The sequence below is a fragment of the Sus scrofa genome, chromosome 5 (assembly GCF_054392235.1).
Source record: "Sus scrofa isolate SSC_HxYL_T2T_F1_AM1 chromosome 5, Sscrofa_HxYL_maternal_Yorkshire_Landrace_v2.0, whole genome shotgun sequence".
Classification (NCBI taxonomy): domain Eukaryota; kingdom Metazoa; phylum Chordata; class Mammalia; order Artiodactyla; family Suidae; genus Sus; species Sus scrofa.
In genome coordinates, this window is record NC_139387.1 from 55,867,250 (window position 1) to 55,895,211 (window position 27,962).

The 27,962-nt window shown below is 37.4% G+C and overlaps 1 long non-coding RNA gene across 1 annotated transcript in view; it reads left to right on the plus strand.

Moving 5' to 3' along the window:
* LOC102166782 (uncharacterized) overlaps positions 1-27,962 on the plus strand; it is a 93,745-nt gene that overhangs the window by 31,556 nt on the left and 34,227 nt on the right. The gene's annotated exons all lie outside the window — the stretch shown is intronic.

The following is a 27,962-nucleotide window of genomic DNA, read 5'->3' on the forward strand; positions in this document are numbered from 1 at the left end:
GGGCTGTTTGAGGGCTTAAACAGTTCAATAGGCATATAATCAGCTACTATGTTCAAACCATAGGATTGTGTGAGCTTCTGAGGCGAGGACTATACTGTACCATAGCTACGTCTTTGTATCTCCAGTTATATATTGTAGACACTCAATTACATTTTTGTCATATTAAATTGAGTAGAATCTTTGAGTGTTAGACTTGGAAATGTAGTGTCTAAGAGGCTCATAGAGGTGCCCAGAGATTGCCAAAAGTAGGGTGATGAGGCCAATTTCTGGGAATTTCCTACTTATGTATCAGCTAGGGTAGCCTCTCTTTTATCTATCAGTCTTCTATATAAGGTTTAATTTTTTAAATGTACCTACTGCTGAAAATATTAGAAAACCATTGATAATTCAATTGCCTCATCTACAAATGAGGTAAATCTATTTTTCAGCAATCTATATCAGTTACAAATTATATACATCTTTCTAAACAGCAGATGTGTTCAGATCATGTCCCCTGCTTGCCCTTTTTTCCTCTCTCTCTTTCTTTCTTTTTTCCCCCCTTTTTTGATTGTTGTTTAAAAAAGAAAAGAGGGAGGGAAACAGCTTAAAAATAATTTTCTCAAGAAGTGATGAAGCAATAAAGTACAAAAGCCTTTGAAGATTGCTAGCAAGTTATGTCAGTGTCTGTAATGTGAAACTGCTTGAGGTCTCTTCAATGCTGTGTGCCCTCACACTGTGAATGAATTCATTAAAACAATGCAGAATTCATCTGGGGCAGGAAAATAAGGAAAATAATTTTTAAATGACTAAGGACTGAGGATAAGCTTCTCTCTTAATTTCCCTGGCCTAATGGAGAACACATATATATGCTATCAGCTCATCTCTATCATTAAAAATAAGTTAGAACTGAAAACATGTACAATCACATCAAGGCTTGTCAATTAAAAGTCAACCTAAGAAAGATGTTTTGGAGATTACTGAGCCTGTCGGTTTTCATTGAAAGTGAGATGAGATCCAGAGAGCAAAGCCTTGGTTAATGTTGAGATCTTAGTTATAAAGCAAAGAAAAATTACTTCCTCCAGGTAACTTAGTGTTGAAATCATTTGCCTCAAGAGAATATTTACAGGTGATCAAAATGATTTATGGGTTATCCACTTTAACTTGGGAACTCTAAGCATAAGTCAAGAAGACTGATTCAGAAATACAAGGACTAAGTCTCATGAAGTTTTAGCTCTCCCTTTCAAAGGAGGAAATTATAGGAAACACTCAAATAAGCATTTTTCTTATAACTGAGATTGTGGGTTTTTTTTTTTAATTTCAGAGAATGGAATGCAACTCACTGATGGACTTTTGTCTTCACTTTTCAAAACTGTCTCATAAGCTGAAAATTTCAAAGTCATGGTTGGGAATAAATGTTATTTACAAATTCCAGAAGCCCATGAACTTCCTTTTCTTTACAAAAATGGCCAACTGGATATTTTGAACTCATGCGTCTATCAAAAAATGTAGATTTCCAAGAAGTCAGCTGAGGCCACGTGGGTTTAAAAATACAAAAGGAATGAAATGAAGGCAGTCTTTGTGAAACCTATCAAAACAGAGGCAGTAGCAGCCGAAAGCAAGTATTATTATTCTTCCATTGACTTTAGAGAATGGCTGCAAGAGGGGCAAGAAGGAATAAACAGGCAGTGAGAGAGAAAAAATTGCATATTGCGGAAGCAGAACAATAGAGAGTTTCCCATCATGGTTCAGTGGATTATGAATCTGACTAGTATCCATGAGGATGTGGGTTCAATCCCTGGCCTCACTTAGTGGGTCAAGGATCCAGCGTTGCTGTAGGTTACAGACTGCTTAGATCCAGTGTTGCTGTAGCAAAAAGAAAAAAAAAAAAAGCAGCAGCAGAACAAGAGAAGAGTTTGAGGGTGGGGACAGGGAGAGTAGGGGATGAAGATGGAATGCACAGCCAGGGACAGAGAAGTTGAATTGTGAAATAAGGAATCAGAATACATGACACAAATCATTTATCCAGATGGAATTAAGTAACATGGGTAACAGGTTACCTGGGAAGGAAATGAGTTGATATAGACCCTCTCCCTTTATTGTGTTCTATCACAGTAGAGGGTAAAATAATATGAATGAGTTTTTTTTTTTTTTTCTGAACAAGGAAAGAGAAATGACTACCTATACAAGGTATTTTTTTTCTTTCTTTTTTTTTTCCTGCCTAGGTTTTTAAAGATTTTTTCCAGCTTTATTCAGGTATGATTGACAAATAAAAATTGCATATATTTAAGGTCTACAACATGATAATTTGATATCCATATACATTGTGAAATGACTACCACCATCAAGCCAATTAACATATACCTCACCTCACATAGTTACCCTATTTTTTTTTTATTTTCCCACTGTGGTGAGGACCCTTAAGATCTACTTTAAGCAAATTTCAAGTACACAATACATTAGTATTAACTATAGCCAAGGTATATATATATTTTTATCTGTGAATGTCTAAAATGTGTGCTCTAGGAGTTCCATGGTGGCTCCTTGGGTTAAGGATCTGGCATTTCCACTGCTGTAGCTGTGGCTACTGCTGTGGCACAGGTTTGATCTCAGGCCCAGGAATTTCTGCATGCCATGGGCACAGCCAAAAATGAAATAAAATATGTGCTCTACATGTCTTGATGAGAAAGAATGTCTTGTCTCTTAAATATATTTTAATTCTAATTGTATTTACAACATTAATATTCCCTAAAGAACTATACACCTTTGGTGGCAGAGCCATAATCTTTGACTTCTTGTTAAGATTTGTCTGAGTTTTATTTCATATCCTCCTTGATGGTGATCATTTGGTCAAAATAAATGTTAAAATATTGCATAGGCTTCTAACAAAGCTTAAAGCAATACAAAGCTAAGCAATGTCTATTCTATGGATTCAAACTCTGCTTTCTGCAGAGGCACTTTCAACAGAGGGTTTACCTCGGGAGTTTACCTTCCACAAATGCTGTCGCACTTCCATCACGCACACACACGCACACATTTGCTTAGAAATGGGAATAGGCAGTTTTTCCCCTATAAACTATAGGATTTGCCCTTAGAGCTTGCTTTAGGTGCTGTTCCACTGAACAACTCCCAGGCACACTTTCCTCATTTCTCCAAGAGGTCTCCTGAGATGGTACACGGACCCAAACAGATCCCCAAATCAGTTTGAGCAGAATATAGTGCTCATAAACCTGGACCCTAGACACAGTCTCCAGCTTTTCTGGGAGAAATTTCAGATCCTACTTGCTAATTTGGATGGTGTTATTGTTATTCAGAGTTCATCTTCCTAATTTGAGTCACATCTGTGACTGCTTAGCTGAACTGGGAGCCTCAGCATTAAGCTCTATCTTCATTTGCTCAGGGGACACATGGTGTGTGTAGGAGCCATCATGCTTTGTTTTTACAAATCAAACTCTTAATTAATTACTGAACATACTGCAATTCACTAATCAAGCTGTATTTTTTGAGACATTTCTGACTGATAAATATCTAGTCATCTGGCTTTGCAATATATCCTCTTGTCCTCGCTTTAGACAAAAATGGTAGGAGTCATCGGAAATGTTCCTTTTTATATGCAATTTGTTCATCATCATGCATGAGCTTGGAAGAAAACAATTTCCGGTAGGATTTTGTCTGTATTCTTCTGGCCCACACTGAGAGGCAGTGTTTTCAAATGAGAGCAGGTACAGAATGCAAAAGCATCAAAGACTTGGGTTCAAATTCTGGCTTTTCTATTTACAATTGATAGAACTTTCAATCTCAGTTTCTTATTTGTAAATTTCTTTTGAAAATTAAGTGAGAAAAACCACATAAAGCTCTTATTCCTCTGCCAGGCATCTAGCTAGCAGTGAACTTTCTAGTCATCCATTCATTCACTCACTCCCACAAATATTTATGGAAGTACTACCTACAATTTCCTAGGCTTTTAGGCATAGAGAAAACAATTGCAGGCAAGGCAGACAACGTACCGCTTTACATGAAGCTTATGCCTTGGGGGTAGGGGGATTCATAATAAACCAGAAACAAACAAATAAGTGAAATAATGGCATGTATATTATAATAGCTCTCTATTTTGTTTTATAGATAATTGTGTACATATCTTATTTTCCATGAGATGGAAAGTTTCATGAGAACAGTATCTTATTTCCTTTCCTGTCTCAAGATCTCTTTTGCACAAATTAGGACACATATTCATCGAGTAAATAAATGAACAAATGTGAGAAAGTCTCTAACCTGTTTATATATTTGAATGGCTTCTGGTTTTTCAGGAATATTTTAGTAAGTACCTCAATTATGAAGTTAAAAAGCATTCCTGAGATTCTTAAAGAGGTAGTGTAGTGCAAAGGTTGAGAACAGTGAATGCTTTGCACCCAGGTTTCCTGGACCACTGTGTGGCCAGTGTGTAGCTGTATGACTTAAACACTCTGTGCCTCAGACACCCCACAAGGAAAATGTGGATAACAAATACCTCTATAATATAGTTGTCATGCAGATTCAAAGAATTAGTTCACGCAGAGCATTTAAGAACCATGGCACATGGCATGCATTCAATAAACGTCAGATTTTTTTCTTTAACTAGAGAGCAATTTCTCAAACCAGACTCTAAACAAATGGGAATTCTTGGGAATATACTCGGAAGTCTTCTATTTTATATAAGAATTTTACATTTTATGTTTCTGTTTTGATGAACAAACTGAAAAAAATTATTAAAATTAGTTTACTTTGGAAATCTGCCAAGAAATTTCAATGCCCATATTTGAACTTACACATAAAGTTACTTTGTGTGATCATCTGACATGACAGTGTTTAACTCGTAGTTTCTCAACCTGGGATTCCATATATTCTTGGGAGTTTAAAATTTCTCAAGGTTGTGAAATATTATTTTATAGAGAATAAGATTTATGGTTGCCAAGAGGGAGGAGGGGGGGATGGACTGGGAGTTTGGGGTTAGTAGATGCAAACTATTACATTTAGAATGGATAACCAATGAGGTCCTACTGTACAGCACAGGGAATGATATCCAATCGCTTGAGATAGACCATGATGGAAGAAAATATAGGAAAGGGAATATATACACAGGTATGACTGGGTCACTTTGCTGTACAGCAGCAATTGGCACAGTGGTGTAAATCAATTATAGCCTAATAAAAAAATTAAACAAGAAAAAATTATCTTAGAGCCTCAAGCGTAGATGTGCCATAAGCCGTAATATAAATATTCACAATGCAGAACTCATCTGTCATACAACATGTTTATTGTGGCCATCATCCATGATCTCCCGACCCTTTTAGATGCTCTGTAATAAGATTCCACTTCTTGGCCTTGTTTGTGTTTGGATGGTAAAGGGACCTGTGGCTACTTCTAGCCCAAGAGTGGTAAGCAGAATTGACATGTTACTTCTGTACCAGAGTGTTTAAGATCTTCTAGAATCCACTTTTCAAGCTTTAGCTCTCCATTGGCCACAACCTTGTCAACTTTGTCCTCCTTGTCAACTTTCAGTGGACACATAGCATACATGAGAAATACCATATTTGTTGATTTAAGCCATTGTGATTTGCATGTTGTTTTTCATCATTGCAACCCAACTGATATGTGCTCTCATTGCACCTATTGTATCATCACCTATGATAACAGTAGCTGTATCAATCAAAAGTAAGCCTGTTTCAGAGTCACATACATAGAGAACAGACTTGTGGTTGCTGGGCAAGAGGGGAAGGAAGGCGATGGTCTGGGAGTTTGGGGTTAGTAGATGCAAACTATTACATTTAGAATGGATAAACAACGAAGTCCTACTGTATAGCACAGGGAACTATATCCAGTCTCTTGGGATAGATCAGAATGGAAGATAATATAAGAAAGGGAATGTGTAAATATGTATGACTGGGTCACTTTGCTGTACAGCAGAAATTGGCACAACATTGTAAATCAACTATACTTTAATTAAGAAAAGAAAGTAAGCCCGTTTCCCAGTGCAGACCTTTCTTCTCAGTTTGTACCCTGCCAAATTATATTCTGAGAGCAGAGATAATGTAAGCCTTTTATTACCTTAACTTTCACTCAACATGTTATTCCTTCAGGTTCATGTTATTCTCCCTCATCAATGAGAATGATAATAAAATACCTTCATCTCTACCCTTCTCACCAGATGCTAAGTAAACAGTAAGGATTTACTCTTTCTTCTCCCAAGAGAAATGGAAAAAAAGAGAAAAGAATAGGAACTCCTATTGTGACTCAGGAGTTACAAACACGACTAGTATCCATGAGGATAAGGGTTCACTTCCTGGCCTTGCTCCGTGGGTAAAGGATCTCAGGTTGCTGCGAGTTGTGGTGTAGGTCGCAGATGTGGCTTGGATCCCAAGTGGCTGTGGCTGTGGCATAGGCCAGTGGCTACAGCTCCGACTCAATCCCTAGTCTGGAAACTTCCATATGCCACAGGTGCGGCCCTTAAAAAAAAAGAAAGAAAGAAAGAAAGAAAGAAGGAAGGAAGGAAGGAAGGAAGGAAGGAAAGAAAAGAAAAGAAAAGAAAAGAAAAGAAAAGAAAAGAAAAGAAAAGAATAGTGCTTGGCAAGATGGTCTCTTTGAGTCTGATATGCTATTCCCAGGCTGGGTCTCTGGAGTTGCCGAGTGATGGTTCCTGGTGGCAGCTTAAGGCAGATTCAGAGAGAGGTGGTTTCTGTTAATAGTGGCTCCTCAATGCTCTGTTTCCTGGTCGTGGTTCTCAGCAAAGACTTAGAGATCCTTCAGAAGTCATATTTGCCTGTTACTCTCAGTTAGTCATAAGACCCCATTGAGTTCACTGGAGCCAATTTGATGTTCTTTAAAAGAACAGATCCTTTAAAGATTTTGCCTGTAGCATTGCTCTGGCTGCAAGCTTAGGTTCAGTGAGCTAGGGGTAAAAAGCAAATGATCTTGCTTTTATCACCGTGTAGTCTAATAACATCTCTGTTCCGCTCTAAAATGAAACATGGGCACAGCACTCTCTAGGCTCATTGTCCACCTCCTTCAGAGATATTCTTCCAAGGGGTTGGAGTTTATATCCCAGTGTTTTCTTGTGTCAGGACCTGACTCAAAGAAAGAGACTTAATCATAACTGGAAAATCTACTTCAAAACCCAACCCCTCCCGTATGTTTAGTTCAGATTAGGTACTTTTAAAATTTTTGCCCAAAACATAAAAAGAAGCCCTACCTCATTTTTACTTTTATTTATTTTTGTCTTTTTAGAGCCACACCCACGGCATATGGAGGTTTCCAGGCTAGGGGTCGAATTGGAGCTGTAGCCGCTGGCCTATGCCACAGCCACAGCAATGCTGGATCTGAGCGTCGTCTGTGACCCACACCACAGTTCACGGCAACACCAGATCCTTAATCCACTGAGCAAGGCCAGGGATTGAACCTGCGTCCTCATGCATACTAGTCAGATTGGTTTCCGCTGAGCTGCAACGGGAACGCTCTAGCCATTTTTAAAACACTAAAGCATGAACCTTTCTCTTGAAGCAACATTTATACTTTATGCAACATTGATTAATACATTCAAGAAATTTTTTCTGGAGCACCATTGTATATGCAGGTAAGCCACCATTTTGAACAAAAGACGGAAAGTAGAAAGAAATAAGGCTGCAACGTTTTATGATCATGAAGGATTTGTAAGACATGTCAAAACATTTGGATTTAACTGAAGGGCAATGGGAAGCCATTAAAAGATTTAGGGATGGGTAATAATATGGGAAGATTTGTATTTTTAAAATCATCATTCTGGCTACGGCAAGATGCTGGGATCAGTACTGGGGCAGGAGTTCCCGTCGTGGCTCAGCAGTAATCAACACGACTAGTATCCACGAGGAGGTGGGTTCAATCCCTGGCTCGCTCAGTGGGTTAAAGATCCGGCATTGCCTTAAGCTGTGGTGTAAATCCCAGACATGGCTCGGATCTGGCGTTGTTGTGGCTGTGGTGTAGGCTGGCAGCTATGGCTCCAATTTGACCCCTTGCCTGGGAACTTCATATGCCTAGGGTGTGACCCTAAAAAGACAAAAAAAAAAAAAAAAAAAAAAAAAGACTGGAAGCAAAGATAGAAATAATGCATTTGTTTTAGACATTCAGATGAGATGGGGCGGTGGCTTTGACTTGAAGATCGAAAAGGAGATTTAATATGGAGGTACTAATTTGGGAGTCAGCAGGAAAAAGAATTGTGAAGGAACTTAATACATATCAGAGAACAGATATACCAGGAGAGTGTGGCATCACAGAGCGTAGGAAAGAGACTGCTTCAAAAACTAGTGTTCAAAGATTACATAGATTAAGGACCAAATAATTTCTGTTAGATTTCATAACTTAGGATGCTTCTGTTGGAGCAAGCAGTGTCCATGGACTATGGTGGGAAAAATTAGGTTGCGGTAGTTTGAGTATAAGAAAAGTGAAGAAGTGAAGAGAAGAAATACAGAGAGTTCTTTCAAGAAACTTAGCTTTGAAAGAAGGAGAAGAGAGTAGCTGGAAGAAGATAGGGGCTGACGGAAATTTCCTTTGGTTTTACTGCTAGTTTTAAGGAGAGTATAGAAAGGGAGAGGAAGAAGATCTAGAGAAAACAGATGGAAGGATTTCCTCAAGGGACGAGAGGGAATGGGTGGAGAGAGTAACATTAGACATTAGGACCATCTCCTCCATTGGAAGTGGAGGGAAGCAGAAAGGATGGCTGTGGAAACAGCTAAATTTCTAAGTCCCGTAGCATGGAGTGAAGGGAGTTATCTTTTGGCTATTTTCCTTTCGGAGTTGAAGATGAGATCACCCATTGAGATTGAGGTTGATGTTGGAAGTCTGGGGAGGGAGAGTGAAGATCCTTTGAAATGACTGCTTCCAGTCTCTGAAGAGAGCTGATGATAGAATATAAAAGGCTTCCTTTCCAATACGGGGATGATTATATCTTGCTCACAACTGGGAGGTAGGGAAGAAGGTTAAATGATCTGCTATATGGAAAGCTGTATGTGGTTGGCACAAAATTACTCAATAAATAGTAGCTATTATTATCAGTATCACCGTTTTCCTTTTCCTTTTTATGCCACAACACTAATACTAGCTTTTATTTACGGCTCCACCTTTTCTTTGAAATGGGATCTCTTTGGTTTCTCTTCTGTTCCTCCTTCGCTCCACTTCCAGGCCCTTGCTTTCATCTCGTCACTTTCATGTCTTTGAACTCTTTCAACTTGGCCGTTTTACACAATGCCTTATTGACACTGTCCTTCCTAAACTGGCCTGGCCCCCAGCATATCTCCTTCTGATTACTTCCCTGCAGGATGGCTCATCACCTCTCCCCTGAGCTCCTCATCAGAACTCAAACAATACGGAGGCCAGGAAAATCATGAGCATTCTGTGGTTTACCAAAGCTTATTTGCAAAAGTCCTAATAATGGGCCTGAGTTCCAATAGTATGATTCCATGAAAATAATCAAATAGATTAGAGGGTCCAATTTCATCATTTATAAGGCTCTGAAGCTGAAAGTCTTTTTTTTTTGGTTCGGGCATGGCAAAATGAGGGTTTTGTCTTTTATATATTTCCAATTGCCGATCCATATCTTAGGTAAATCTGTCTTTCCAGATCTCTTTTGGGTAGCAAAACAAAACTGATTTCCACAATTCTGCCTCTTCTACTGGTTGAGCTGCTGTTAGAGAAACTTCTGTCCATTTGCCTCGTGCCTTTCTCCCCAACTGGCGCTCTCGGCTTTATCACATGACCTTCCCTCCATGCTCCATGACTAGAAACCCAGCCTCCCAGCTCTGACTGTCCACAGTTTATAGTTTGAGAAGGTGGGACAATCCACCCTGCCTTTCTCAACTCCTTCCTCATTTACCATCATGTCCAAGCCTTTCCCCTCCCCTATCACCACTTCCAGGGGAATAATATGACACCGAACACTTTATAAAGGAGTGACAGGGTAAAAAGACGGACAGTAGAGGATGACTGAACACCATGGAGAAACCAGTCTCCCTCTCCAAAAAATGATAAGCCTTTCTCATTGGCTGGCAATCCAAAACTACATTTCACGAGGTTCCCTGTGCATTTGTTGCAGGAAGGGGGACCCTTTTCAGGGGTTCTTGTCTAACACTTGGAAATGAGTGGGCCCTTGTCTAACACATGGAAGTGAATTGTCCAAGGAGAAACACATGCTGACAAAGCAAAAGACTTTATTGGGAGGGGGCGCCCGGGCAGAGAGCACAGGGTAAGGGAACCCAGGAGAACTGCTCTGCCACGTGGCTCGCAGTCCCTGGTTTTATGGGAATGGAGTGAGTTTCCAGGTTGTCTCTGGCCAGTTGTTTTGTTTGGCCCATACTTGGTCTGGCTTAGGGTCCTTCCTGGTGGTGCTGCATCTCTCAGCCTAGATGGACTTCAGCACCAAGGATGCTGGGAGGTTGGTCATCTCCTCTCTCCTATTGGCCCCTCCAGAATTCTCCCAGTTAGTCCTCAGGACAGCACCGTGTTTCTTATCAGGGCCTCCTGTTGCACGAGACCACTCATGCAAGTGCCTATTACTGTGCTTGGCCAAGGTGGGCAGTTTCAGTCAATGGTCCTCTAATGCATATGTCAAACTCTAAAACTCTTACAAAGCATACCTTGGCTGCATTTGTAAGGGTACCTCTTGTATACTTCATTTGATTGTTAAAACCAGGCAACTTCATCACTGCTTATTGTGTAGGAAATTATATGAAAACCTACTATAAATTTAAAAATGTTCAAGGAGTACATTTTTGAAGCCTGGCAGAGGGCACACATAGACACACAAGAAACATCATCAACCCATCTACTCCAGTGAACTTTACTGGAAAGACACTGAGAATGCAGGTACAAAATGGCTGAGGAAGTTTTTTTCTGACCAGCAGAGCTGTTCGTTAGCAACTTGAAAGGACGCCTAGATCCAAAATAGTATTAAACAAGTGTTTCTTCAATATGAGATCATTATGTTTCTCTTCTAAATCCAAATACTAATTGCAACCTTGCTGTGAGCACACAATATTAGGGCCATCATAGCCATGGCAACAGAATGCAACATGAAGTGGAATCCTATCATCTGCACAGCATTGCTAGTGGTTTGGGTGGCGGATGAGCCATTTCTTACAGCATCTCTAATGTCCAACTCCAAAGAGGCAATTGCACAGCATACCTTCAGGCAATTTTGCTGTACAGGTTCTGTTATCTTTGAATGTTTTGTATATCTCTGTAATTAATTTCAATACAAGAGGACTTGTTAATCCATACACAAAAAATCCAAGCACAAATTAAAATTTCAACAGGCACTTTACAATGGCCATTTACGTTTCAAAATTAAACCCATAATAAAAACTTTTGTGTATTTATAATTGGACTGATTTTTAACACCCAATGATAAACATCTATGTAAATAGCCTCCCAAAGATTTTTACACTTAAGAAAAAAAAAGCACTTTAAATGAGTTGCTTAAAGTCACCTTCTCTGCTTTGCATGATAATTGTAATGCAAAATAATAAACAGCACAGGGCAGGAGTACAGCGCCACTCGGATGATAGGGTGCCATTTATATGAAGATAATTAGGCATTTAAAACCTACCAATACCAATTTTAAAACCTACCAATTAAAAAAAAAAAAAAACAGTGTGCTTACGGTAAACTCATTGAAATAAATTTCCATTCGCCTTTGCAAGTGCTTTCACTGCAAATATGTCCACAGCTTGTGTTGCCCCAAGGACTCTGTTTTTGTGTGTAGGAAGTGAGGTGCAGATTAAGAGTTCATAACCCAGCCTTTCTTTCGATAAAAACAAAAAGTATTTTGTAGAGATTTGCTGTAAACATATGAACCATATGCCATTGTTAAAAAGAAAAAAAAAAAAAAACAGTTGTATTGGAGGAAAGACTTGTTACTATTAGGAAGATTGAGGCGTGAACAGAACGCCATGCTCATTTGCTCCTAGATTATGCTGAGAAGAGCAAAGGAGACAATCTGATCTGCCCTCAATGTCCAGAGGCAAATGCAGTGGGCTTTGCTTTCATAGTCACCTCGTCAAGAATTCCCCTGAAAATGGACCATGAAATTCATGTGAAAGCAATGAAAAGATCATGTAGCTTTCCCAGATGTACAAAACACATGTCATTTAGACTGCAAGAAAATTGGAACCCTTGAGCAATGAAGAAGTTCCTAGCAGATAGATAAGTAGATATTTTTTTACTGTAATTTGTGTTTCATTCATTCACTCTTTCATTTTTCAAACATGTATTAGTCACCTCCTTTGTGTCAGGCATTATACTGGGTGCTGGCAATTCAAAGATGAATTCAACACACAAAGAGACGAAACATACAGGTAAACAAGTAATTTTGGCAAAATAGGTAAACTTTATGAGTGAGTTTTATACAAAGTGTGATGGAAGCAGAAAGGAGAAAATGACTTAGTCTTCTGCTCAGGAAGAATTCATGATAATAGGCAACCTTTGGGCTAAGTTTTGAAGGATAACCAGGTGTTTGATAAAGGATGAAGAGAGGGGGAAAAAATAGGTAGAGAAGTCTGGGAGGGGTTGAGACGCTGGAGGCACCAAGGCTCTGGGTTTTGGCGAAAGCAAGTAGTGATGCCTGAACACAAGGTGTTTCTCTGGAAGATATTCAGTGATGCCCCATTTAGCTTTCCATTAAATCGTATTTCTTCAGCCTGGTCTGCAAAGCCTTCGACACTAGTGTAGGGGGAATATTGTTGACTTAAATAATTGTGAAGCCCAGGAGAATTATTTCGGGCATCACTGAATTTAAGTGCTCAGAAAAAAATTTGTCTCTGTCTCTCAAATTTACTTTCCTAGTTCCTTGGTTCCATTCTCAAGGTTATACTCTATCTATGACCCTAGAAACCCAGCAGAAATCTGGATTTATGTAAGGGATGATTTTTCCAAAGAAAAAACAGGGACGTGGTCCCTAAATTGTCAACCATTTTCCCAGAACCGTTTATTGAATTGTCAAATTTTTTTATATGTTCCAAAAAAACTGGAACAGCTGGTGTTCCTGACTATATAATAGGTTGAATTCATGAATTAAGTCAATAACTATCTATTGGATGCTTCCTATGTGCCAGGCAATGTGTTCCGGTGATTTGTGTATGTATTTACGATACACTATATTTTTTTAAATCTTTGCAATTTGCTTTATTGTCTGGTGGGTTAATGTTTCCAAAAATGTGAAACACATACATGTGAGGATGCTGAGGTTATTTTACACCCAGAGCTAAAACGTCTTGAATGAACCAGTGCAAAACTTTTTCCCTTTCAGTTCTGTTTAAATCCTTCTAATTATGTCAGCAGAAAGTCTGTCTAGTTACCTGGGTGTCTGTAACATCCCTCTTAACAAAGAGAGCTTCTGGTTAATGTTTTATTTATTTTACAAAACTTTTTACTATACAATCTTATGTAATTTTAATGTAGTTTATAAAAGTTTTTTATAAACATAATTTTATTTCATTTATACAGTTTTGTCTCAGGCCAAAAATGCTAACTTGACAGTTGTAGTATTGATATGAAGTTTCTTCTTAATTCTTGCATATTGTTTAAAAGAAAGATTTGGAAAAATTTATCAATAATATGTGAATAGGGTAAAAATTGAGGTACATGTGTAAACAACTGAAATTTGGACTATTCTATATTAGTGCAGAATTCTCCCTGCTATTCTGAAATTTCTCCTGTGTTTGTAGGTGTTTATTTGTTTATTGGATCTTCATAATAACTTTGTCAAGTTCTGCAAAACCTCATTGATTTTATTATAATTTAAGTAGATCTATAAATTAATGTTTCAATGAAAATTTCCTTTGTTATTAGCAGTCTTCTTTTCTGGGAATATGGCACAGTTCTCCATTTAATCATTTGCTTATGTGCTTTGTTAAGATTCCATCATTTTTTTCATTAAATGCCATATATTTCCTTTTAAACATGTATTTAGATATTTAATAATTTTATTGCTGTTTTTTTATATAATGATTTTTATTTTTTCCGTTATAGCTTGTTTACAGTGTTCTGTCAATTTTCTACTGTACAGCATGTGACCCAGTTACATATACATGTATACATTCTTTTTTCTCACATTATCATGCCCATCATAAGTGACCAGACGTAGTTCTCAGTGCTACACAGCAGGACCTCCTTGCCAATCCATTCCAAAGGCAATAGTCTGCATCTATTAACCTCAAGTTCCTAATCCATCCCACTCCCTCCCCCTTCCCCTTGACAACCATAAGTCTATTCTCCAAGTCCATGATTTTCTTTTCTGTGGAAAGGTTCATTTGTGCCACATGATAGATTCTAGATATAAATGATATCATATAGTATTTGTCTTTCTCTTTCTGACTTACTTCACTCAGTATGAGAGTCTCTAGTTCCATCCACATTTCTGCAAATGGCATTAATTTGTTCTTTTTTATGGCTGAGTAGTATTCCATTGTGTATATATACCACATCTTCCTAATCTAATCATCTGTCAATGGACATTTGGGTTGTTTCCATGTCTTGGCTGGCTGTTGTGAATAGTGCTGCAGTGAACATGCAGGTGCATGTGTCTTTTTCAAGGACAGTTTTGTCCGGATATATGCCCAAGAGTGGGATTGCTGGGTCATGTGGTAGTTCTATGGATAGTTTTCTGAGGTACCTCCATGTTGTTCTCCATAGTGGTTGTACCAGCTTACATTCCCACCAACAGTGCAGGAGGGTTCCCTTTTCTCCACATCCCCTCCACCATTTGTGATTTGTGGACTTATTAATGATGGCCAGTCTGACTGGCATGAAGTGGTATCTTGTGGTAGTTTTGATTTGCATTTCTCTAATAATCAGTGATGTTGAGCATTTTTTCATGTGCTTGTTGGTCATCTGTATATCTTCTTTGGAGAAATGTCTATTCGGGTCTCTTGCACATTTTTCCATTGGGTTGTTGGCTTTTTTGCTGTTGAGTTGTGTAAGTTGCTTGTATATTTTAGAGATTAAGCCCTTGTCAGTTGAATTTTGTTGCTATTGTTAAAGGGGTTTTTTTTTTAAATGTATTTTCTTTCTAATTATTGTTTATATATGACATAGCTATTGCTTTTCCATACATTTATATCCAACCATTCTTTTAAATTTGGTGGAATCATGTTGTGTTTCATTCTCACTTTTTTTTTCCTAGGCACACAATCTTATAATTTGCAAATGGTGGTTGTTTTATGCTTTTCTTTCCAATAGTTACTACCCTTATTTCTGTTCCATGTCATACTATTTAGAACTTTGACAGCAAGTTTATTTAACAGCAGTTATGGCAGAAATACCTTAAATTTAATAGGAATGCATCTTCTTTTTCACCACATTGGTGAATTTCCATGTTGGATTTTGTTTTAAGAGAATTTTTCTTTTTTTTTTTTTTGCCATTTAGGGAAATATCCTTCCATTTCTAGTTAACTAAGAGTTATAGAAACATAATTTTCTATATTTATACTGCAATTACAATTTTAGTCTTTAATATGTGAAGTATTGTGTTTTCAGATAATGCTGGACAGAGCCATAACACTGATTGAATTTAAAGTGGTGGTAGGAACTTAGTTTTAAAAATAGCCAGTTTGATTACATTCATCTGTCTCCTTCTTGACCACCCCAATCTAGAGTTTATATGTGGCAAAGTCAAACTTAACTGACAAATATTTTGTTTTGCTTTGTTTTCTTCTAGTATTTGATTGTGAGAGTGCTTACACATTCATAAAGTTTTTTTTTAAATACAATAGTGGCCAATATACTCATCATCTAGGTTTAACTGTGGTTAACATTTTACCATACATGGGTGTATATACATATATTTTCTTTTTAATTGACAAATACAGACGAAATAAAATTTCTGCTACATGGCCCCTCTGGAAGATTATATATCAAGAATTTAAAAGTTCTTTGCTTCTGAAAAACGAGAATATTTAAACTAGACTAGAATTTACAAATTACCTAATTAAAACACTCTAATTAAATTTATTTTTAAGATTTCTTTGCATAAGTTACCAATTATTCATTTAGTATTATTCTAGTATTAAATAAAGGAGGATAAAATTCTTATTTTTCATTGTCTTTAAACGAACATATATGAAGTTAATATATAGCATATCATATACGATAAGGAAAGAACCAGCAATGCCCAGAAAAAATAAAAAATAAAATAGGAGTTTCCGTAGTGGCTCAGCAGTTAATGAATCTGACTAGGATGCGGGTTCAATCCCTGGCTTCACTCAGTGGGTTAAGGATCTGGTGTTGATAAACTGTTGTGTAGGTTGCAGACGTGGCTCAAATCTGGTATTGATAGGCTGTGGCCTAGGCCCGCAGCTGTAGCTCCAATTGGACCCTAGCCTGGGAACCTTCATATGCTGAGGGTGTGGCCCTAAAAAAAAAAAAAGCAAAATAAATAAATAAATAAATAAAATAAACATATATGAAGTTCTGTTAGACTTCATGTTTCCTAATTTTTATTTTACTATCCAGTTATTAATAGTTGGTGGAATAAAATGAGTTTCTGTCTTTATTATACTGGCTTTGAGGTATCCTGTTGAGTTAGAAATAATGTGTGTTTGTCAGATACTCAAGCACTCAAGGAGAGAGTTTGGACTTCAGAAAAATCTGGTTAGGAAACAAGAAATAAGAAAAGTTAAGAGGTTCCTTCAAAAATGAAGTGGAGATGGAAAACAGCCTTGAAATGTCTGTTAGCACCAAATAAATGGTTAGAAATTAATTAGAAAGTTTCAGAGTTAAAAAAAATTAGGACAAAGAAGTCATTATAAAGAGGAAGATGGACATATATTTTCTTTCTTTCTTTCTTTCTTTCTTTCTTTTTTAATAAACACACATGTAGGCCTTTAACAATTTATAAAAAAATCACTGTCCGATATGAAGGTGAGAGAAATTGACTTTTTCTTTCACTGTTTATCTCAATGCCACATGGTTTGCCTTGGCTTTTTTTTTGTTACTTTTGAAAATTATGCACATTGAGTAAAATAGTTTGTTAGACAAATAGAGAATAGATCTCGGCACACCAAAAACACTGAAGTATTTCTGCTCACCAAAATATTTGGATATTAATAATGTTGAAAATATTTAATTATAAGGCAATAATAAATGGATTCTACCATGATTTACTTAAATTATTTTTATGTAGCTTCATGATTATACTCCAAAAAAGAAAAAAATAGGACAAATTATAAGTGGAAGTTTATTACAATGTTAATAATAGTTCATATTTAATTGAGATCACATCTCTAATGTTATCTTTCTCCCACCAATGGCTCGTTTTTATTCTTATCATCTTGTTTTCAGTACAGAATTATCACCCACTGGTTTTCAATTACAGGATGCCCATATTGATTCTACTCTCGATTTTAACTCACAACTGAAAAATTACTGATTTACTCCTGTAAAGCTGTATTCTGTAGCTAGTTTAAGTGCTTTTATAAATTTATGTGGACTCAAAATACAGAAAGAGGAAACTCATCAACAGAACTGTTCAGTTATATGAAGCTATTGGGAAAAAGACTTTACATTATTTTAACTCAAATCACTATTAAAATGTAAGAAGACAAATAGTAATCAAAAATGTCATCACCATATGGAGGAAAACTTGATGTCAGTCACAGCATTTATAAAGAACAGGTGGCGCTCAAGCAATCAAAAACCCCTTATGGAATTACACAAATGTAACCTAAATTCCATAGATTCGTAGTAAAGTGATGTACATAAATTAGACAAAAGATCTTTCATTAACACATATGTTCTAAGTTGTTTGATTACAATTTCCAAAGTTTCAGAAGGAATGAAAATAGTCTCCCTGCACACCACATTGTTTACTTCTCTATTTGCTAAGGAAATAATTACATCCTTTGTTTCAAAGACTGTGCATGGTATTTATTTTAAAAGAGATCTATGTCTATGAAACCACCAGAGGTATTCTAATACCCTCTGTTCCAAGATCTGGCAAAAAAGATTGGGGAGTGGGAGCAGATGCTGGGATCAGTCTAGTCTTGAAGACCATTGACTGATCCATTTAGAGTCTGGCTGGTCCAAAAGTAATCAACCATAGCATCTGCTGTCCAGAGAAGCTGTTTCCAAATCCCCTCAGCCTGAGAGCAGTGCTGAGTGTGCATCTTAAACCAGAACCAATTTTTCTAAACTCAAATTTTACATGATTCATAGGAAGCTATTTGGGGGATAAAGAAAGCTGCTAGTAGTAAGTGAACATGTCGAAGCAAAAATCATAACTTCAAAATATTTTGAGGAAGAGTTGATTGATATTTTGACCTGTGCTTTTAGTATAAAGAAAATCTCTTTATACTTTGGCATTTCCAAATAATATTAGTGGTTATGCCCATTGACAACTGGAATAAAAATCTGATTTTGAAAAAAACATTGTTGGGTTGTACTTCATTTGAGGTCATCCATCTGACTTGAAGAGAACAATTAGTGGCTGCAGATTTTCCACTGTTAATAGGTGAGCCTTGTAATTACTTTCAAAAGGAAATTCCCCTGTCCGAGTTCTTCCATATTAATCTCATTTCTGGAATTGACTGAGTAGTGCAAAATCCCAGATGGCAGACTGGAGCTCTACTGACTCAGTTTGTTTCACATTTTTATTCAGAATTCACATAAATGTCAACTTTCTACTAATTTCCTTCTTTAATATGAAAAGAAAACTCAAGGTTAAATTTTTTGAAGAAAATAGATACACTGAGCGGAACTGAGGCACAAAGATCAGAACTAAGCTGCTTCCATTCTGTATGCATTTTATTGCTTTTATGTCCATTTTCTTTTTAGAATATGTAAAAATATGCTAGTTATTTTTGAACTTCCCAATTTCCTGATACGTTCTTTCTGCTTAAATTGTTATACCTAACCATAGATTTCCAAGGTAGCTGGTATTACTGAAAATTGCAGATTCAAAGTTATTAACCCATACAAAATCCCTTCAATCATAAGGCATAATTAATGTTAACATTTCCACACACTTTTCTGTTCCTTTCTTGGGATGCTTGCCACTGTCTATTTGGTTCAACCTATATTTTCATTCCTCCAATGGAACTTCTATTAGACCCTTGTTTATGGATGTTGCTTATGTTTCTATCCCTTATACTGTGTCTCATAGCACCTGGCATGAAATAAACTCAGTAAATATCTGATGAATAAATCAAAGAAGGGTTGAAGGAAAGTATGTTACATTAGCTTCCTTATATTTTCTCTAGGGTTCTATATTTAAAGTTTATTAAATCAAAAACAACTGTTCCTTCAGTAGTGACTGGATTTGTTATTTAGCTTCTGCTTTAGGGATAACTTTGAAAATCAGTGTTTAGAGAAAGAATTCTTACATCAGGAATATCTTCATATTTCTAAGTTTATTTAGGTAGATTCAGCTCTAACATATTTTTTTTTAAGTCTGTAAAATGGATATACTACATCCTACCTAACATATTCATGGTAAATAAGGGCTGTTTACAAATTATGTCAAGCATCTGTAAATACCATTTATAATGAAAAAACTTGTTTTACTTTTTTTTGAGAATATTCTGGGGCCCACTAAGTTGCTAAAAAGTAAACACAAAAACTGAAATGTAAATTATATAAAACAAAAACAGAGAACATTGGGGACAGGAATATACCTTCTGCTGCTGCAACAATAATACCAGATAATACTTTTTAGAGTTTACATTGTTCAGAATGCACTGTGCTAAGTGCTTTACATGAAATTTCCAACTTAATCCCAGCAAACGTCCTATGCTATAGGTACTATTATTACCCCCTTTTTATTTTTTATTTATTTATTTTCTTGTCTTTTTTTTTTTTTTTTTTTTTTTTTTCTAGGTCCAAACCTGAGGCATGTGGAAGTTCCCAGGCTCGGGGTTAAATTGGAGCTGCAGCTGCTGGCCTACACCACAGCCACAGCAATGTGGGCTCTGAGCTGTATCTGCAGCCTACACCCCAGCTCACAGCAATGCCAGATCCTTAACCACTGAGCGAGGCCAGGGATTGAACCCGCATCCTCATGGATACTAGTCAGGTTCATTACTGCTGAGCCACAATGGGAACTTTTGTGGTGTATCTCTTGATATTTGAAATAATGAACTGAAGGGGGACAGAATAGACTACCCCCCTTTTTTTCCAGATAGGAGCACTGAGATTTTTCAGGATTAAATAGCTTATGCAAGGATGATAGATGATAAACAGCAGGATAAGGATTCAAGCCCAAGTAGATCTCACCCAATGTCTTCATTCTTTACTTTGCTGTATGCTCCCTAGACTGGTGTGTGAGGTTGCTGAAAACACACCAGAATGACCAGCATGGAGTGTCCTGTCCAATTAAAATACTTGTGTTTGTTTCCTGTGTGAATTTTTTTCCTATTCCTTTCATCCATAAGCATAGGGCAGTCAGTTACTAGTGAAATTTTAAATAAAATCTCTCTTGGGAAATGTGCATTGAGGTAAGAGAATTGAGTGTCACTCCCTCACCCAGAGGGCATAGCGCTAGTGCCCTCCTATAAGAAACAGGAATAATTTGAATCCATCTGCAAAGTAACCTTTTTCTGGTAATCAGGGAATCTTCTCCCACTGGGTTCAAAGGCCTTCCCTCTTCTTTGTTGTGCAATTTCTAAAGCATTGTGCAATACATAAAGAAAAGACCAAGAACATATCATTGCCTTGGAAACTGCTATGGAATTTGACAGACTGTAGGTTGTTCAGAGCAAATGTTCTGTTGCTGCAGTCCATGCAGCAGCAGTGACTGGCAGCGTGGCTGAATGCTCATCTGCTGATCTTGATGTCAACTTAACTTTGTCATCCCTGCCCTAAAGGACGGGGCCGGGAAGTTTGTCTTGTTTTGCTTTCTTTAAATAAGGACATTTGAATGATTTCATTCCCAACAGACAATGATGAAATACAAAGATAAGGGCTACAGACAGAACAGCAGCATTCTGGGGTCGTTCTCCCAGCTCATGGAGATGAGAATTTGCAACCTATGTGTTCTGTAAATGAATTCTAACTGTATAATCTTGGGGAACTCGACCGCTTCTTTTAGACATTATTGCGACTCTTAAGCTGCCTTTATAATGGCAGAAGGTAAGGGACAAAACCCTCTGAATTCAGAGAATGCCACTCACTGGGGTCTTTTCTAATGAATGTCTGGGAAAACAAATAAAACTCTGTAGAAAATAGGAGGGGGGGAAATTAAGTAAGGAATGAAGGTAGGGAGTCAGTCCTTGGGAGCTGTTTCCCAAGAAGCGAATGTGACTCTGGCTAGTTGTACCATTTTATTTATTTGTTTGTTGGTGGAAACACTGAGAATAAAAATAAAAGTGATCCTTTTGTGATCCTGTTTGGCCGTGACAGATTCCTTCAGCATTGCCATAGTAACTGAAAGAAGTGCATTTATGAATAGACTTAGATTTCTAAGGCTTGAGTTTCCTGCCAAGAAGAGAACACAGGGTGGAGCAAACAGAGGAAAGTCAAGGCAAAGGAAAGAAAACAGATTGAGGTGTTGATTTCCAAGCTCCCTCACTGGGGGCTTGCAAACACACCAGGTCAGGGCAATTTCATCTTCTTGGGCCTCCCAAGATTTTTGGATGTTGAAATGAATCCTCTTTCAGCAGAATAATTTTAGGCAATTTCTTCAGCTCCTTTGGATGCCAAGAAAGGGAAAACAATACTCGGGATTATCAAAATTTATGCCTAAGGGGAAGAAGAATCTCCTCAGATGTGGTTAGATAAGGACATGAAACAGAGATGACAGGACCAGGCAAGCCACACACTTTGTAAGCGAAATGACTTCGATTAAGGAAAAGTCACCCAGCCACCTTGTCCTACTTTTTAGTTGCTAAGTGTTTTAAGAAATATTTATCTAAGTAATAATAATAATAATAATAATAATAATAATAATAATAAAACAATGAAAGAGAGGTGATAAATGGTAACTGTTCTGTCGGGGAAAACAGTGGGGTAGGGAACACACCACAGAGAGCCACCAAGCAATTCCAGCTGGTTTCTGGCAAGAAGGAACATGAGCTCGTTGCCAGATCTTCCTATTGTTCAAGAGAAGCTGGAAGTCAGGATTTGTACATGAAATCATCTGATACTTTAGTTCTTCTCAAAGATTTTAAAATACAATTATGCCAAACAAAATAGGCCCAGAAATTACATTTAATTCACAGACGAACAGTTTGTGACTCCCAGCGGCTGAGTCTAAACTCAGAACTGTGTCTCAAGAGCACAAGCCAGTGACAACAAGGAAGTGGCCAGAGATTCAGGAGCTAAAGATGGAGAGAGAGGCACAGGGGATGATGTCATATGAAGTCTGGAAGAACTAGGACCGAGTTAAGAGACAGACACCACCAGTCATTGGGGCTTGAGGCAGAAAATAGATACTTTGGGCTTCACATCTGCATATTCAATCTTCGTTGATTGCCTGCTCAATGTCAGAAACTTTGCTAAACAGGAAGATGCCCTAGGCTGCTGAGGTTTCCAGTTTGATTTTTTGGGGGTGTGATATAATTTTTATTAAGAAATAATAAACACATTTAGGATTAGACATATGTAAATAGGATTACATGTAGCATATATATAAAATTTAAAGAATAGTAATAAAATGAACATTTATCCATCTACTTCCCATGTTTAAGAAACATTTATTCATTTACTTCCCATATTTAAGAAATAGACCATGATGAGGATTTTTTTTTTTTTTTTTTTTTTTTTTTTTTGCTTTTTAGGGTTGCATCCGTAGCATATGGAAGTTCCCAGGCTAGGGGTTGAATCAGAGCTGTAGCCGCCGGCCTATGCCACAGCCACAGCAACAGCCACAGCAACAGCCACATCTGGGACCTACACCGCAGCTCACGGCAACACTGGGTCCTTAACCCACCGAGCAAGGCCAGGGATCGGACCCACAACCTCATGGTTCCTAGTCGGATTTGTTTCCACTGTGCCACAACAGGAACTCCAAGGATTTTTGAGGCTTTTTGTCACAGCTTCCCCAGTCGCATCCCTCTTGTTTGCCTAAATGTAAATCCTGAATTTCGTTAAAATAGCTCCCTTACTTTTTTCTTTTAGCTTTTATAGTCTTGTGTAGTTGTTTATATTTGTTTATATATGGTTACTTCTACTATAGTTGTTTATTGTATAACTTACTATATACACTATATGTATCATATACTTGAGAATATATACTCATGTTGTCTCAAGTATACAGTGTGTGTGTGTGTTTTGGCCACACCCATGACATGTGGAAGTTCCCAGCCAGGGATAGAACCCGCACCATAGCAGAGACCCAAGCTGCTGTGACAGTGCCAGATCCTTAACCCACTGTGCCACAAGGGAACTACTAGAGTGTATATTCAAAGTGTATATATTATATATAATGCACTAGTATCATTAGTTTAATATTATATACATATATTTGTTTATAGTTGCTGTTTATACGTATTTCATTTTCCCTTATTTGAATTCTCCATAAACTGAACCATATCTTATGTATATTTCCAGCTTGCTTTTTTTGTTGTTTAGCAGTATTTTAAAATTCATTCACATTGATGTTTATAAGCTATATTTACTATATTTTTTATCATGTTTATTCCATTGTTATAGAATGTGTGTATCTCTTCTTCCATTAGGAGTTATTTGGATATTTCTATTTTTTTGCTGTCATGAACTATGCTGTTAAGAAAGTTTTAATTCCTGTTTTAGTTAGAGTTCTCCAGAGAAGCAGAACCAATAGGATACATACAGAGACATACCTTGTTGTATAGTGCTTTGCTTTTTGCATTTTGCAGATAGTGCATTTTTTACAAATTGAAGGTTTGTGGCAACTCTTCATTGAACAAGTCTATTGGTGCCATTTTTCCAACAGCATCTGCTCACTTTGTGTTTCTGTGTCACATTTTGTTAATTCTCACAATATTTCAAACTTTTTCATTTTTATTATATTTGTTATGGTGAATCTGTGATCTTTGATGTTACCATCATTCCATCTCCCTAAAGGCTCAGATGTTGATTAGAATTTTTTATCAATAAAGTTTTTTTAAATTAAGGTCCATAAATATTTTTTAGACATATGCTATTGCATACTTAATAGACTACAGTATAGTGCAAACATAACTTTTATATGCATTGGGAAATCAAAAAATTCACATGACTTGTTTTATTCCAATATTTGCTTATTGTGGCAGTCTGGAATGAGGGAGACAGAGACAAAGAGAGACAGACAGGCAGAGATTAGAAGCAGTTAGGTCATATAATTTCATGTAGTTATGGAGGTTGACAAGTCCCAAGATCTGAAATCAGAAAGCTGGAAACCAGGGAGAGCTGATGTGTTGGTCCAGCCTAAAAGCTGGCAGGTGATAAGATACAAGATCTGCTGATGTTTTAGTTCATACTTGAAGGCAAGAAAATACCAATGTCTTAGCTCAAGTAGTCAGGCAGAAGGAGCTCCCTTCTATTCATGGGAGGGCCAGCTTTTTTGTCCTATTCAGGCCTTCAGCTGATTGAGTGAGGCCCACCTGCTTCAATGGGGGCAATCTTCTTTATTCAGTCTACCAATTCAACTGTTCATTTCATCCAAAACCCCCCTCACAGACTCACTTAAATAATCTTTGACCAAATATCTGGGCAGCCTGTGGCCCAGTCAATTTGATACATAAAATAAATCATCCTGATCCAAATTATACACTTCCTGATCCAAGTGTATAAGAATTCTTCCAGGAAATATATATGATGATGCAACTGCAGAAACAGTGATTATCTGCACATTAAACTTCCTTTTGTTTTTCAAAGTAGTGATACCAGTGCAGATTTCCACTTGAAATCTTGAAGAGTTGCCATTGCACCACATGCTTGCCAATATTTTTATCAGGCTTTTTGATAATATGGTGGATGTGAAGAGGAATCTTACTGTGTTTTTGATATTCATAAGCTAAACATACTGCCAAGAAAGTAGAACAACAGAAGGAGAATATACCCAAAGAAAGTAAAAGGAAAGAACAGTAAAGACAGGAGCAGAAAACAATACAATATGTTTTTTTAAAAATATGATAGAGAAGAAACAAAGCTAAAGGTTGATTCTTTGTAAAATGTTAAAAAATATATACTAGCCAGCATTATACCAGGGTTCCTGATCAGCAGAAAGGAAAGAGAAAAAAAGTCTCAAGTTGTCAAAGAAAATAACTGCTGTTATTCACATACGGTTTGATTGTCTACATAGAAAACCCAAATGACTCTATGGACAATTTATTAAAATTAATAAGTGAGTTTAGCAAACTTTCTAGATGTAAAACTAACATATAAGAGTCAATAGTCTTTCTATAAATTACGTAAAAGTACTTAGAAAATGAAGTAAAAAACTACTGAGAGTAATAACAAAATTGTAAGCCACAGACAAATCTAACAAAAATGTTCAAGCATTTTAAGTAGATAAAATGTAAACTTTATAAAGATATTAGAAGAATATCTAAATAATGCAGCAGTACATCATGTTCTTGGATGGTAAGATTTAATATTCAATACATGGATTCAATATTACTCTAATCAAAATTCAAATGGTTTTTCATAACACTTGGCAAATTTATTCACACACACACACACACACACACACACACACACACACACACACATACAAATGTACAAAGGGTGAGGAATAGCCAAAATACTTTTAAAATTGATTTCTCCACCATAAACCAAAACTTATTATTATGGAGTGGCTAGCACATTCTCTACTCTGTTCAAAATTTGAACGTCTCCTAGGTGTGTTCAAGCTCCAGCAATATTCAGGTCACAACTCCCCAGCATTTATTCTTCCCCTGGCCCCCAGGATCTCACCCAGTGTTCAATTTAGTTTTCTCTCATTGACACAGGAACTCTAACCATATTTATGAAGCCCTTTGTCTACTCAGCTGCTCTCTGGTACACTGCCCATCAAATTCCAGCTGTTTCTCATCTACCTAAACTGCAGTCTCTGTCTTTTGAGCTCAGAGAGTCTGCTGTGCTGTGCTTGGTCTGCCTTTATGTGTTGCTTCCAGAAGCTGCCTCTAGATAAGAAGACTTAGGAGGCTCACTTTGTTTGTATCCTTCCTCTAGAAGATCCAGTTGCTGCTGTCCAGTGTCTGAAAACAAGAGGTTCAAATGTTTTGTCCTGTTTTCCTGATGTTTATAGCAGGAGCTTTATTAGGAATCAGTTAGGCCATCATGGCTAGACTTTCATAACTCCTTTTGACATGACGTTAGAAATCTGAAAACTTCTTTGCCAGCTGGTATGACAAGATCTCCTAGGTTCATCTGGTACAAATTTTTTGGCAGCAGACTTGGGCATTGGTTTTTTTCTCTAAGCAACCCTGGTTCCTTCGTGGAAAATGGTATTTGAAGACCACAATCAGGATGAGAGGAATTCATTGCTGCTGAGTTATTTTGTTTCTAGAACAAGTTCTTGCAGTGCCAGAGCTAGGATCTAGCTAGATCTGTATCCACATCTACAGCTAAATATAGACCCACAATGAATTTGTACCATTCTCTTTTGAATCCACTCCATCAGGCTTTTACCTCCTTTATCTACCAACATTTATATTATCAAGATCACCAGTGTCCTTCCATTCTTCTGAATCCCATAGTCAATATCAGTCTTTCATTGTTTTTAGAAGATCAGCAGCTTTTGACACAGTTGATCCCTCTCCCTCCTTTCTGAAATACTTTATTCCCTTATCTTCTGGGACACATCTCTTTCTGCTCAGCATCTCCACTTGGAGAGCCCGAAGGCTTCTCATATTTAACATGTCCAAACACACACTCTTAATTTCCCTTCTGTAATTTTCTCCTTACATAGTCCTCTTCGTCTCTGTAAATACTAACTCCACTCTTCCAGTTTCTCAGGTCAAAACCTTGGAACAAGTCTTGACTCTGCTCTTTACTCCAGACCCCAAGTTCTATCCATCAAATCTAATCCCTTTGGCTCCATCTTCAATATATATCTAGGGTCTGACCACCTCTCACCACTTCCATCATCACAATCCTAGTATAAGTCATCATCATTATTACTGTTTGGCCACACTCATGGCATATGGAAGTTCCCAGGCCAGGGATTGAATCCAAACCACAGCTGTGACCTATGGCACAGCTGTGGCAACACCAGATCCTTAACCCACTCTGCTAGGCTGGGGATTGAACCCGTGCCTCCATAGCGACCCAAGTGGCTGCAACCAGATCCTTAACCTACTAAACCACGGTGGGAATTCCAATGCACCATTATTTCTTAACTAGATTATTGCAATAATCTCCTAACTTGTCTCCCTGTTTCCACACTTACCCTCTAGGCAAGAATGAAATCATTAAAATGTTAAGTCTCACTTAATTCCACAGCACCACTCAAAATTCAAGCATCTTCTTGTCTTTGCAGAGTAGATGACCAGGGTTATTAAAATAGCCCCCGAAACTGTATGTATCACCTATTCTGACCTCCTTTTTACCCTCCCCTCACTCACTCTACTCCAACCACATCATCCTCCTTGCTATTTCTCAAGTGTGCCAAGAATAGCTTCTATAGTTAAGTGTTTGTACTTGCTGTTCCCATCACTTGGAGTACTCTTTTCTCAGATACTTTCTCTCCTTTTTAGGTCATCCTCTTCCTAGAATTTCTCGCAATCTACAATCACACATATTTTACTTATTTATTGGTTTTTTGTATATATTCTTTGTCCCTAGCCACTAAGGAGGTCAAGGGAAATGCCTAGAACACAGCAGGAATTTAATAAGCTTTCTGTTTAAAAAAATGAATAAACAGATATTTACTGAGCACCTACTATGTGCCAGGGCTTGTGCTACTTGCTAGCCTGTGTATGTAACATATAATCCCTTCCCTCAAGAGAAATGATAGAGGCAAAAGTTCACTTTCCTTATAAAGCCCCTGACACTGGCCTTGGATTTGCATTCACCTAGGCTATTGTTAGTCC